General features: G+C 36.6%; 1 protein-coding gene across 3 annotated transcripts in view; it reads left to right on the top strand.

Annotated features, from left to right (window-relative positions):
* Positions 1-3766: 3766 nt before the first annotated feature.
* Positions 3767-11338, top strand: part of LOC134227601 (protein masquerade) — a 91233-nt gene continuing 83661 nt past the window's right edge. Inside the window, exon 1 of one of the 3 annotated variants that reach the window (XM_062709193.1) lies at positions 3767-3886. The gene's annotated coding sequence lies outside the window, so the exon portion shown is untranslated. Of the gene's footprint in view, positions 4001-10072; positions 10230-11338 lie in introns of those variants that run through there. The other 2 variants (XM_062709191.1, XM_062709190.1) reach the window with 2 other exon arrangements.

The raw sequence follows: 11338 nt of genomic DNA, 5'->3' as shown, positions 1-11338 counted from the left end.
GCTACATGCCCTACCCCATATATCCACCATCCCAGTGATTTCTCGTGGAAGTGCAGATGACTCGTCGACTTCCATCAAAGCGAGTATCACGTCAACATTTTCCTACTCATTCCTTAATTGACCTGCATTCGGACACGGCCGGCGCTGGTATTGCTTTATATTGGGTCACCAGTTTTTACACATTGAGGATGATGTTAATCCCAAACATCATCTGTTGGTTCCCTGTGTAATTACAGCTGACCTGGCAATAACGGAGTAGCAACCGTGGGCGGTCAATCATGCTCATGTTCATGCTCATGCTCGACATTTTGCCATTTCAACCTTTTGTCCTTTCGATCTTTTGTCCTATCGACATTTTGTCCTTAGACCTTTTGACTCAGAATGGGATGCAAGAATATCTACCGTTATTGACACGGCGGAGCGTAATAAGTGGCAGAACGAGGTTAAGCTCATTCAAGTTGGAGATCTCGCATTTAGTGTAGGTGAAATAGCACGGAACCTATGGCCGCGAAGTAATGTATTGAAGCTAATCCCGGGAAAAGATGGACACATTCGCCAAGTGGACGTACACACAAGTTCCGGAATTCTTCTCCGCCCTGTTGTAAAGTTAGCTGTGCGAGAATTTCTTCCAATGCGTAATCCTGCAGTAGTGGACGTTACAACCGTTAACGGTGCAACAGATTCGATCCACAAAGATGCTGCTGAACTGACAGATCAATCGACTACCACGATCTATGCCAATCATCGCTGTAATAGGTTTACATAGATAAAATCCAGAAGAAAACTATAACGAATTGTAAATCAACGCGTGCGATTGAAAATAAAATAGACACCTCCCAATACCGGATACTTCTCAAAACGACACTTGAAGAGGTCCCTCCACCATCTTATTCAATACAAAAAGAAGTTATATTGAAAAGTCCCTTACCGGCGTGGAATATCAGATCCGCATGTTGTAAACTTTGCACAAAATTTGAAATTGAACAAAAATGCTCAAAATTTTTGATGCTCAAATTTAATTTTTTTTTTATGTTTACTTTAAAAGGTTTGAATCAACAATTTTAAAATCAATCGAATGAATTCTGATTATGTGTAGATGGTCAATATTAGGCACATTTTAATTAATGATCATGATTCGTTTGATACATAATGTAACAGTGGTGCGAAATCAATTTCTGTATCCGGTAGCTATCCACCACATCCGGACAGTATGTGGTTTTTCATGTGACCACCATTCATTACGCTATTCATTACACCTGTTTTGTTTAAGTTACTTCAGATCAATTGTTTCTTCTAGCTTATGTATAAGCAAGCCACAAAAATAAACTGAAACAAAAATTAAATATTGCAAAAAAAGATTCGGCTGCCGTTTGGATTTGAACCCACACTATTCGATTAAGTACACGGATGTATTATAAATTATATAATACCTACCCTGGCGAGAAGTTGTTTCATAACCAGCTAATAACGATAAGATATCAGTCAATTCCCCGTATCCTTGGAATCTGCTTTGGCAACATTTCACACCTTTTCTCTCTACCCAACTATGTGTATCAGAATTGAACAAAAGTCGGTTGTGTTTGAATCACAAACATGTGCTTCTATTTGTCGTATTGAGGCGGGTTTGCTTCTGCAACGACAATAGAGGCTCGCTTGCCACCGAGTGTCCGACCAGCTGCGGTGTGTGATACTGCAGGGTAGCATCGTTTCTTTTTTTCTTGATTGATGACTTGTGAGGGAAGTCAGATTTTTGCTTTTTTTGGAGAAGATGTTTAATTTTGATACACACATCGGACATGGGCTTGGAAGTTATGGCCAAAATACTTTTCCTCATAAAAAAGCGCGTAAAAGAGTCTAGCTCACTTTTTTTGCACTTACCCTCAAACGATTTCTTCGCATTTGACGCAGAATTCAGCCCCATTGTTTTCTCTTGAAAATTGGCAGGATCGGACTATGGGCTTGGAAGTATTGGCCAAAATACTTTTTTCTCATGAAAAAGCACGTAAAAGTATCTAGCTCACTTTTATGCACTAACTCTCAACCGATTTCTTCGCAACAGATTGCATTCAACGCAGTATCCTGCCCCATTTTTTTCCTGTTTAAAATTTGTCGGATCGGACAATGGGCTCAGAAGCTATGACCAAAATACTATTTTTAACGCACGAGAAAGGCACCATTACCGTTAGGTGGATTAACCTGTTTTTTGCCTTTCTCGTACACCAAAGTATAACGAAAAGGATATATATTCACTTCCAAGACGATTTTGTGATAGAAGGTCCGGAGACCCACAGTGTTATATACCAATCCACTCAGCTCGACGAATTGAGATGATGTCTGTCTGTGTGTATGTGTGTGCATGTGTGTATATATAGCATAGCATATGTGATTGTACAAATCGTGGGTGGCTATACAATGCTCAATTGAGCAATCTACTGTATATTGTCGCAAATTGGTACTTGGGATTAGTACCTTTTCCTGTACAGTAGCAATTGTATTCCTGGCCACGTCCTTACAATCACGGAAGGAAAGGAATGTTAGTTCAACATATACTAGTGAAGATGCAGGGTACCCATACTACCTTCATAGATGTGTCGGGAAGGAATGTTCTAAATCCTACCTGAAACACGTCCGATCACGCACCAATTGTTTACTCGCTCGGCCGCGCGAAATATCTGCTTAGTGAGCAGAAACAAGACAAAACAGGCACTGACGGCCGCGCAATGTAGAACAATCGCGGTCAATCGCGCGATCGTTCTGCTGTCCGAAACAAGAGTCAACACCCACTGAACTGATTAACTTTACGACCGGCCGCGCAATGCAGAACACAAAATTTCGGCAAATCGCGCGATCCTTCTTTTGTCCGAAACAAGAGCCAACACGCACTGAACTCGTGTGCATGTGTGTATGTATGTGCGCAAAATAAAACTCACTCATTTTTCAGGCACTTATCTTGATCCGATTTGTTTGCAATAAGTTGCTTTCGACGGGTTGCTAATAAGTTGCTGTCCCATTATTTCCTATTGAAAATTGGCCAAATCAGACTATGGGATAAGAGTTATGGCCAAAATACGATTTATATTCAAAAAAACACGCTAAAAAATTCTCACTGAATTTATTTTAGTGTATCTAATGTACGATAAAGGCACAAACACCGCTAGATGGATCAATCAGGGTTTTTCTTTGTAATCGGTAGAAGCAAAATACTTACCTAGCGGGAGCATCCACCACGTTATTGTCGTGTCTCTTAGTGGTCATCGTAACGATCCTTCCCAACTTAGTATTCTATTAGCAAAGATCCTATAGACAAGCTTGAGAATTGAACACACTATCTCCGAATTGGCAATCCTAAGAATCTATGCATTTTGTTAGTTGAAGCTGTGATCCTGTGTAACCTGAGCATTGTGAATGAAACTAAGATACTCTATTACTTTACCGATCTGTGACAGCGATGTCAGTACGAAATTTCTCAATGAGCTTTTAGGTAGGAAGTTACTCATGCTCTTGCTTTTCAGGAAATTAATGTCACTTTGTTCGATCTGCATCTTTCAATTTTTGAGTCACGTTATGATAACATCTTATAGGCCACAGCATATGTAATCACTAATAATCGCAAACCCGCATCTTCCACGCCTTAAAGCGTGTCAGACTTACAAAATCTGCGGTTCGTTGCCTTCGCTTCAGCTCTTCCGTTTTTTTCTTCGTCATTCCCTCGAAGGTTTCCGATTATATTCGCGATCGTCAGTCTTCAACCGCAACCCATTCGGTACAGACGTGGGTACATGCAAAAAACGAGAGAAGTGAAAATAAGCGTAACGTAGAAAGTGACCACAGCGGGCAGATACAGTTTCGAACTTTGGGTGCGTTGTAACTTCTTTCTCCTTTTAGTGTAAGTGTCAAGTGAAAACGAAAACATCACTTTCTATTATATCGAACGTTTGCCAAAACTTAGTTCGTCGTTATTGTTATTGTCGTTGCTGATGCCGAAAGTATCAGCGTGGAGGTAAGATATTTCAAATATCGATACGTAAGTGCACAGAATGGAGCGGATTGGGAATACTGTACTGTGGTCAATTTTATTGCACCGATAAACATATCATTAGTAACGATGATTACATGGCTCGATTACAATAACTCAAGAGATAAGCAATAATTAAGGAAGCATAAGCAATTTACTCCGAAAAATTAATTTCTAACGGTTCTTTAACCGTGCCAGATCGATATGAATCAAATATTTTTTCTCAAGTACAAGCCTATGGAACGTACAATCAATCGGCAGAAGTGCAAAATATAAGTGAACAGCGGAATAAAAAGAGCTCCTATGTAGAATGATGACCGGTATCCCAAAAGAAAGCATAATAGTTGATGAAAGCAGACCAAAACAAAACAGTATCTAGAGATGAATGGTGCCGGTCTACCTGTAAGCCAACAAGTAGTAATAGCTATTGCCTGATTTTCTCAAAATTGCACGCGGCGAACCTTTCATGAAAGGTACCGCCGCGCTTTCTGCATCCCGTTTACTTGATTCTTATGGATGAATAGCATTGCGGTGTATCGTTTGTCGCGGCCGTACCTTTCGACAGTCATTCGCCGCGTGAAGTTTTGTGCAAGTACCCATTTGGGAACATTACAAACGCCGCGCAGTGTATCATATCCAGAAAATCTGACAATATCTCTAAATGAAGAATTTCTTCTCTTAGTGTTCACATTAATTTCCAGTCACTTCGATTCTTTTAAATGTTTATAGGAAATAATCCTCACCACGTGACCAATTTTAATGGCAAGAGAGGGTATGCGAAAATAGCACGTACATAAATATTTTACAAAACTGTATTTTGGAATCAAATGATTTGCAAGTTGTAATACCTGGTACAAAAATATGATAACGAAAAATGTCAAAAACTTTTTTTTATTATTATTATTATTAATAAATGAGGTTTTCGGCCCTAGACCGGTTCACCTCATATATGTCAAAAACTTGACTATTCCTTCTCGCTATCTACTGAGGGCAAATACAATATTGTATCAACTTTATCAGCAACACATATAATGAGATATAGGTAGAGATTTGGCAAAGCGGCTATTGATTTTATGTTTCAGGATCAGGGCCAAAGTTAAAATCTCGTTATCCAAAGTTTGCTTTCCTATTAGATTATAAACGAAAGCATCAAAGAAATCCGGACGATGATTGGCAGACGATCATTGTCCTATTTTGTTGCAGTTTGAGGTAAACGCTTACTGTAAATAGTGAGAAGAATGCAGATTTCCTCCCCTATTGGCCCTACATACTACGGTTTTACATTCATTGATAATTACATATTCATATATTCATGACTTTCTCAACTCACTTTACAATAACGTCGCGATCTAATCCGCAATTTAATAAGTGTTCGCAATTTCCAAATATATTTTACCTACAAACAAAAATTTTAGTTGGGCAGTTTGCTTGAGTTGGGCAGTACGCCGCATTGAGCGTGATTGTACCGACCGAAGTGGTAACTTGGACACCGATGATCTCGATGACACTCAGCTGGAAGCTTGGCAGCAGGCGACAGTTGTTGTAATGAAAAGCCATGGCCACACCCTCCGTTGTCTGCCGGTCGCATCTCACCTCCGGTTTTGGGTGCGGTTCAATGATGAATTCTAGTCATAAACACGTCGAAGACAAAGTACATGATAGGTAGAGGCTCTAGAGAGGACAATATTAACCATCCACCACGAGTTTGTTCCAGTGGTGACGAAATCTAAGTGGTTGAAAAATTCGTGTACTTGGGCTCACTGGTGACATCCGATTACGATACCAGCAGAGAAATTCGGAGCCGCATCATGGCAGAAAATCATACGAACTTTGGACTCTGCAAAACGCTCCGATCGAATAGAGTTCGCCGCCGTACCTAACTGGTCGCGTAGTTCTCTACGGACACGAGACTTGGACAATGCTCGTGGAGGACCAACGCGCACTGGGAGTTTTCGAAAGTACCATTTATGGCGGTGGTGAGGTGAGGTGAATGAACCACGAGTTGCATCAGTTGTCGGAAGAACCATCTATCGTTCACACCGCGAAAATCGGAAGACTGCGGTGGGCCCAGCCTGTACTTAGAATATCGGATAGTAATCCGGTGAAAATGGTTCTCGACAACGACAACGGGAACAAGAAGGCGAGGTGCACAGCGAGCAAGGTGGATCGATCAGGTGGATGACGATTTGCGGACCCTTCGCAGACTGTGTGGTTGGCGACGTGCAGCCATGGACCGAACTAAATGGAGAAGACTTTTATGCACTGCATAGGCAACTCCGGCCTTAGTCGGTGATGAACGCCACGTCTATTTCCTTCTCCTCAAGGAAATTCTTCAGCTCGGTGGTTTTTCTTATGCGCGAACAAGCGTTCCAGTTGATCAAGCCCAGACCTAGCAGCCATTGTCAGTGATGATCATACCATGTATGAAGACCTGGTCGAATCGGGTTTTGCACTCACACAGCCGAGTGGTGAGCCGCGAGAAAAACGACATCAGTTGCTCCGAGGTGTAGAGCGGAGCAGATTCTCCGGTGGCCCACCGACTGCCGACGGAACTCAGGAGGAGGGACAGGGACGGAGCCGGTAATGCTGGCGCTTGATTCGACGCAGCTGCTGCAGCAATGGCCTTGCTAAGTGTAGGAACAAGGTTTTTCTTCGACAGGGTCCTGGAGGAAGCTTTCTTCTGGATTCCCTGGAACTCCGCCCGCTTTGGATAGTCCTTGGTTGTGGCCCGATGTTTGTCGCCAGCGCACATCGGAACGGCCACCTCCATCATCGCATTCATCGGTCGGATAGGGTTCGCCACACTTGTTGCAGCGCGGCTCTATGTGGCAGTTCCGGGTGCCGTGCCCGAAATTGAAACAGTTGATGCGCTGTCTGACGTCGCGGGTCACGGGCCGATATCGCTACCAGTTGACGACGTTGTAATTTATACCGCCAACAAGGTTCAGGGCCTTTCGGGTGAAGGAGCCATGCTTCATATAAATCAAGTAAAGCTTGTCGCGATATCTCATCGTTTTGTCGTGACGAGCGATCTTGTGCACGACCACTAGCTTCAGTACGCAATTTTCGAGCTCTTCCTTCTTCATGCCGTGGAGTCCTCGCTGTAAAGCCTTGAGTGGCTTCGTCCCGGGGTGGTCATGAATGTAGTACTCATACTTGTGGACCTCAAGGAACTCGACTAAGGATTGATGGTGGTTCTTATTTACCAGCATCACTTTCACGCCCTCGCTGCAGAGCTGAAATGTACTTTTCATTGCCTTACTGCCTCTAACCGCAAGTCGAGCACATCTGTATATGGCGTCATCTATGCTGCCCCCGCTTGATGTTCACACGGCGAAAATAACAGCAACGATGGGGACGTTTCTATGGAGAGGAATGCCCGCGCGCGTTCCGATCATGCAGCTAGTTCGGAAGAAAGAGAACGGCGGCTTGAATTTGCACGTGTTGGCGCTGAAAAGTCGCAACCTGGCTACCAATCGACATTTGCAAGAGATTGGATCCATTCCCTACTATAAATCCCTTCTTTTCCACGCAATTCCTCGCCCCGCAATTTCAATAGACAATCCTGACCTAAAATCAATCCTATCAAATTTATCCCAAATTCCCAACCATATCCAACAAAACCCCTCCGCCAATCTGATCCACCGACATTGTACAACAAACCGAACTGCTAAAGGTGGAACGGACCAGTCCAGCGCTTGACTGGCCACTTTGACTTTGAATTTTTATATTTTTAAATTTTTAAATTTTTAAATTTTTAAATTTTTAAATTTTTAAATTTTTAAATTTTTAAATGTTTAAATTTTTAAATTTTTAAATTTTTAAATTTTTAAATTTTTAAATTTTTAAATTTTTAAATTTTTAAATTTGTAAATTTCAAATTTTTAAATTTTAAATTTTTAAATTTTAAATTTTAAATTTTAAGTTTTTAAATTTTAAAACTTTTAATTTTTTAAATTTTTAAATTTTTAAATTTTTAAATTTCTTAATTTTTAAATTTTTAAATTTTTAAATCTTTAAATTTTAAAATTTTTAAATTTTCAAATTTTTGAATTTTTAAGTTTTCAAATTTTTAAAGTTTAAAAGTTTTAAATTTTTAAATTTTTAAATTTCTAAATTTTTAAATTTTTAAATTTTTAAATTTTTAAATTTTTAAATTTTTAAATTTTTAAATTTTTAAATTTTTAAGTTTTTAAATTTTTAAGTTTCTAATTTTTGAATTTTTAAATTTTCAAATTTTTAAGTTTTTAAGTCTTTAAATCTTTAAATTTTCAAATTTTTAAATTTTTAAATTTTTGAATTTTTAAATGTTTAAATTTTTGAACTTTTGAATTTTTAAAATTTTAAATTTCAAAATTTTTAAAATTATTTTTTTTAATTTTTAAATTTTTATCTTCTTAAATTTTTAAATTTTTAAATCTTTATATTTTAAATTTTTAAATTTGTAAATTTTTAAATTTTAAAATTTCAAAATTTTTAAAATGATTTTTTTTAAATTTTTGAATTTTTAAATTTTTAAATTTTTAAATTTTTAAATTTTTGAATTTTTAAATCTTTAAATTTTTAAATTTTTAAATTTTTAAATTTTTAAATTTTAAATTTTAAATTTTTAAATTTTAAATTTTTAATCTTTAAATTTTTAAATTTCTAAATTTTTAAATTTTTAAGTTTTTTTTTAATTTTTAAATTTTTAAATTTTAAATTTTTAAATTTTTAAATTTTTAAATTTTTAAATTTTTAAATTTTTAAATTTTTAAATTTTTAAATTTTTAAATTTTTAAATTTTAAAATTTTAAAATTTTTAAATTTTTAAATTTTTAAATTTTTAAATTTTTAAATTTTTAAATTTTTAAATTTTTAAATTTTTAAGTTTTTAAATAAATAATAATTTTTAAATTAAATTTTTAAATTTTTAAATGAATAATAATTTTTAAATTAAATTTTCAAATTTTTAAATTTTTAAATTTTTAAAGTTTTTAAATTTTTAAATTTTGAAACCTTTAAATTTTTAAATTTTTAAATTTTTAAATTTTTAAATTTTTAAATTTTTAAATTTTTAAATTTTTAAATTTTTAAATTTTTAAATTTTTAAATTTTTAAATCTTAAAATTTTTAAATTTTTATATCTTTAAATTTTTAAATTTTTAAATTTTTAAATTTTTAAATTTTTAAATTTTTAATTTAATTATTTAATTTTAAAAGTTTTAAATTTTTAAATTTCTAAATTTTTAAATTTTTTGATTTTTAATATTTTAAATTTTTAAATTTTTAAAGTTTTAAATTTTTAAATTTTTAAATTTTTGAATTTTTAAATTTTAAATTTTTTTAAATTTTTAAAGTTTTTGAATTTTAAAATTTTAAAATCTTTAACTTTTTAAATTTTTAAATTTTAAATATAATAATGATAAATTTTAAATTTTCTTAATTTTTTAATTTCCTAATTTTTTAATTTTTTAATTTTAACGCTGACAAATTAAATTTTTAATAAAAAAATTTTTTTTTAACGCTTTCGCTTTGAAGGTTGATTCAAATCATATGTAAAAATTCGTTCATTCTGCCAACACTGCCGAATTACCTGTACCTGTGATTGACGATGAATTGAAACCGCTATTTTGCACAGTTCATTGGGATTGATGATTCAGATGAAGTTTGGGTTTTCCCAGAAAACTGCGCCCCGGTCTTGTACCCAAGTATCGATTCAAATACAAAATCGTTTGCAATGCTACATACGGTGAAGAAGCGGATAGTAGTCACAAGCAAGCTATCAATCTTAAACAATCAAGTTGAACGAACCTTCAACACAAAAAAAAAAACACGATGACGATACATACGTAATAATCGAATTGACCTCTGACCAAATCTTTCGTAACCTCATCACCTTGCCCCATCATTTGGCGGAGGTCTGGAACCGCCTACGTCCATGTCGTCTGCCGCTGCGAAGTAAGGACCCGGAGAAATGCAGACCAAAAGAAAGAGCCGATAGAATCGGTTGAATAAAAGAGAGACCGAAAAGAAAGCTGGGCAGGAACTCGGAGCAACGCATTCAAGAGCAATGTTAAGTAACTTTATTGTGGAGTAGACTGTGGTCCCGTGCAGACGTGGGCCATTGAGCAGATTGAAGGTAGTGAAAGAATATCTTCCGGAATAAGGCGCCAAGGTGTTAAGTGAGCTGTCCGGTTGGATGTGCGTTCGCAGAAGGAGTGGTTGTGAATTGGTATGTGGATTTTTTTTTACTATTCAGCTCGCACAGTTCTGGGCGGTTTCTGCGTTCGACGAACAACGATCAAATTGATCGTAATTGCTTTGGATTAAATTTGAAAGTTAGGGGTGTAGGGTTTCTAGTGCCTATCGTCGACGCCCAGCGCAGTAGCACCAAATAAGCCGGAAACTTTTACTTTAATTTAAATGACTAGCCATGAATCGGAATTGGCGGATTTATTTGGTTACGTTTGTTGGAGCAATCGCAACAGTGCAAGGAAAGAGTAACGTGGGGAAAAGTGTTATTCGCTGGTGCGTTTCCTGTGTATGTTATCGAAGTGGTTAAGATGTGCTAAATAAATCTGACTTCGTGGCGAATCTTCGCACCACCCTGCTGAGAGCGTACTGTTAAGTGGCTACCGAAAAAGAGAAAAGCACAAACCAATTGAAGTGTATTAAAAATGCTTAAAGCTCATAAGTGAAGCAACGACTGCAGCACCATTAATCAGTGTGACCCAATAGGCTTAGACGGAAAATGCACTAATCCAATGGATGCACCAGTGAATAGATGGCACAGAAGAAACTGGATCCAAACGGTGAAGAACTAGTTTTGAAGGCCCCGGAATGCAATGCAACAGGGAATATGTGTTAAGTTACAGTTATTATAACACCCCTTGTACTGCAAGTGCGCTGATTATATTTCTGTTGCTGCTTTGGGCTGAGCCGATTGGATAGAGGTAGCCGTGTTGGTAGGGCGACGAGGATGAAGATGAATCACGTTGCTGGTTGCTGGGGAGATTCAAGTTGCTCAACCTGAATTTTTGCAGCATTATGAGTCTTCAGGACGTGAGAAGGCAACCTACAATTGGCAACATTTGCTGTCACTGTATCATGATTCATTACCGCTCGAAGCTCTGGTGGACAAAAATTCATTTTGGTGACAACACTTCTTTAGCATGACTTTTAGTAGCCAAATACTCATTAATTTCGCAATTATAGTCGTATTTTGAGCATTTTTCATTGTTGGTTTTGTGTGATTCACCGACACCATCATATTCAGTTTTCAAAAAAGTTGATGGAAAATGAGAATTAGTGTCAAAATTACATCAGGCGCTAATTGATAGT

This window comes from Armigeres subalbatus, chromosome 3 (genome assembly GCF_024139115.2).
Source record: "Armigeres subalbatus isolate Guangzhou_Male chromosome 3, GZ_Asu_2, whole genome shotgun sequence".
Taxonomy (NCBI): domain Eukaryota; kingdom Metazoa; phylum Arthropoda; class Insecta; order Diptera; family Culicidae; genus Armigeres; species Armigeres subalbatus.
This window is presented reverse-complemented; position numbering and strand designations above follow the sequence as displayed.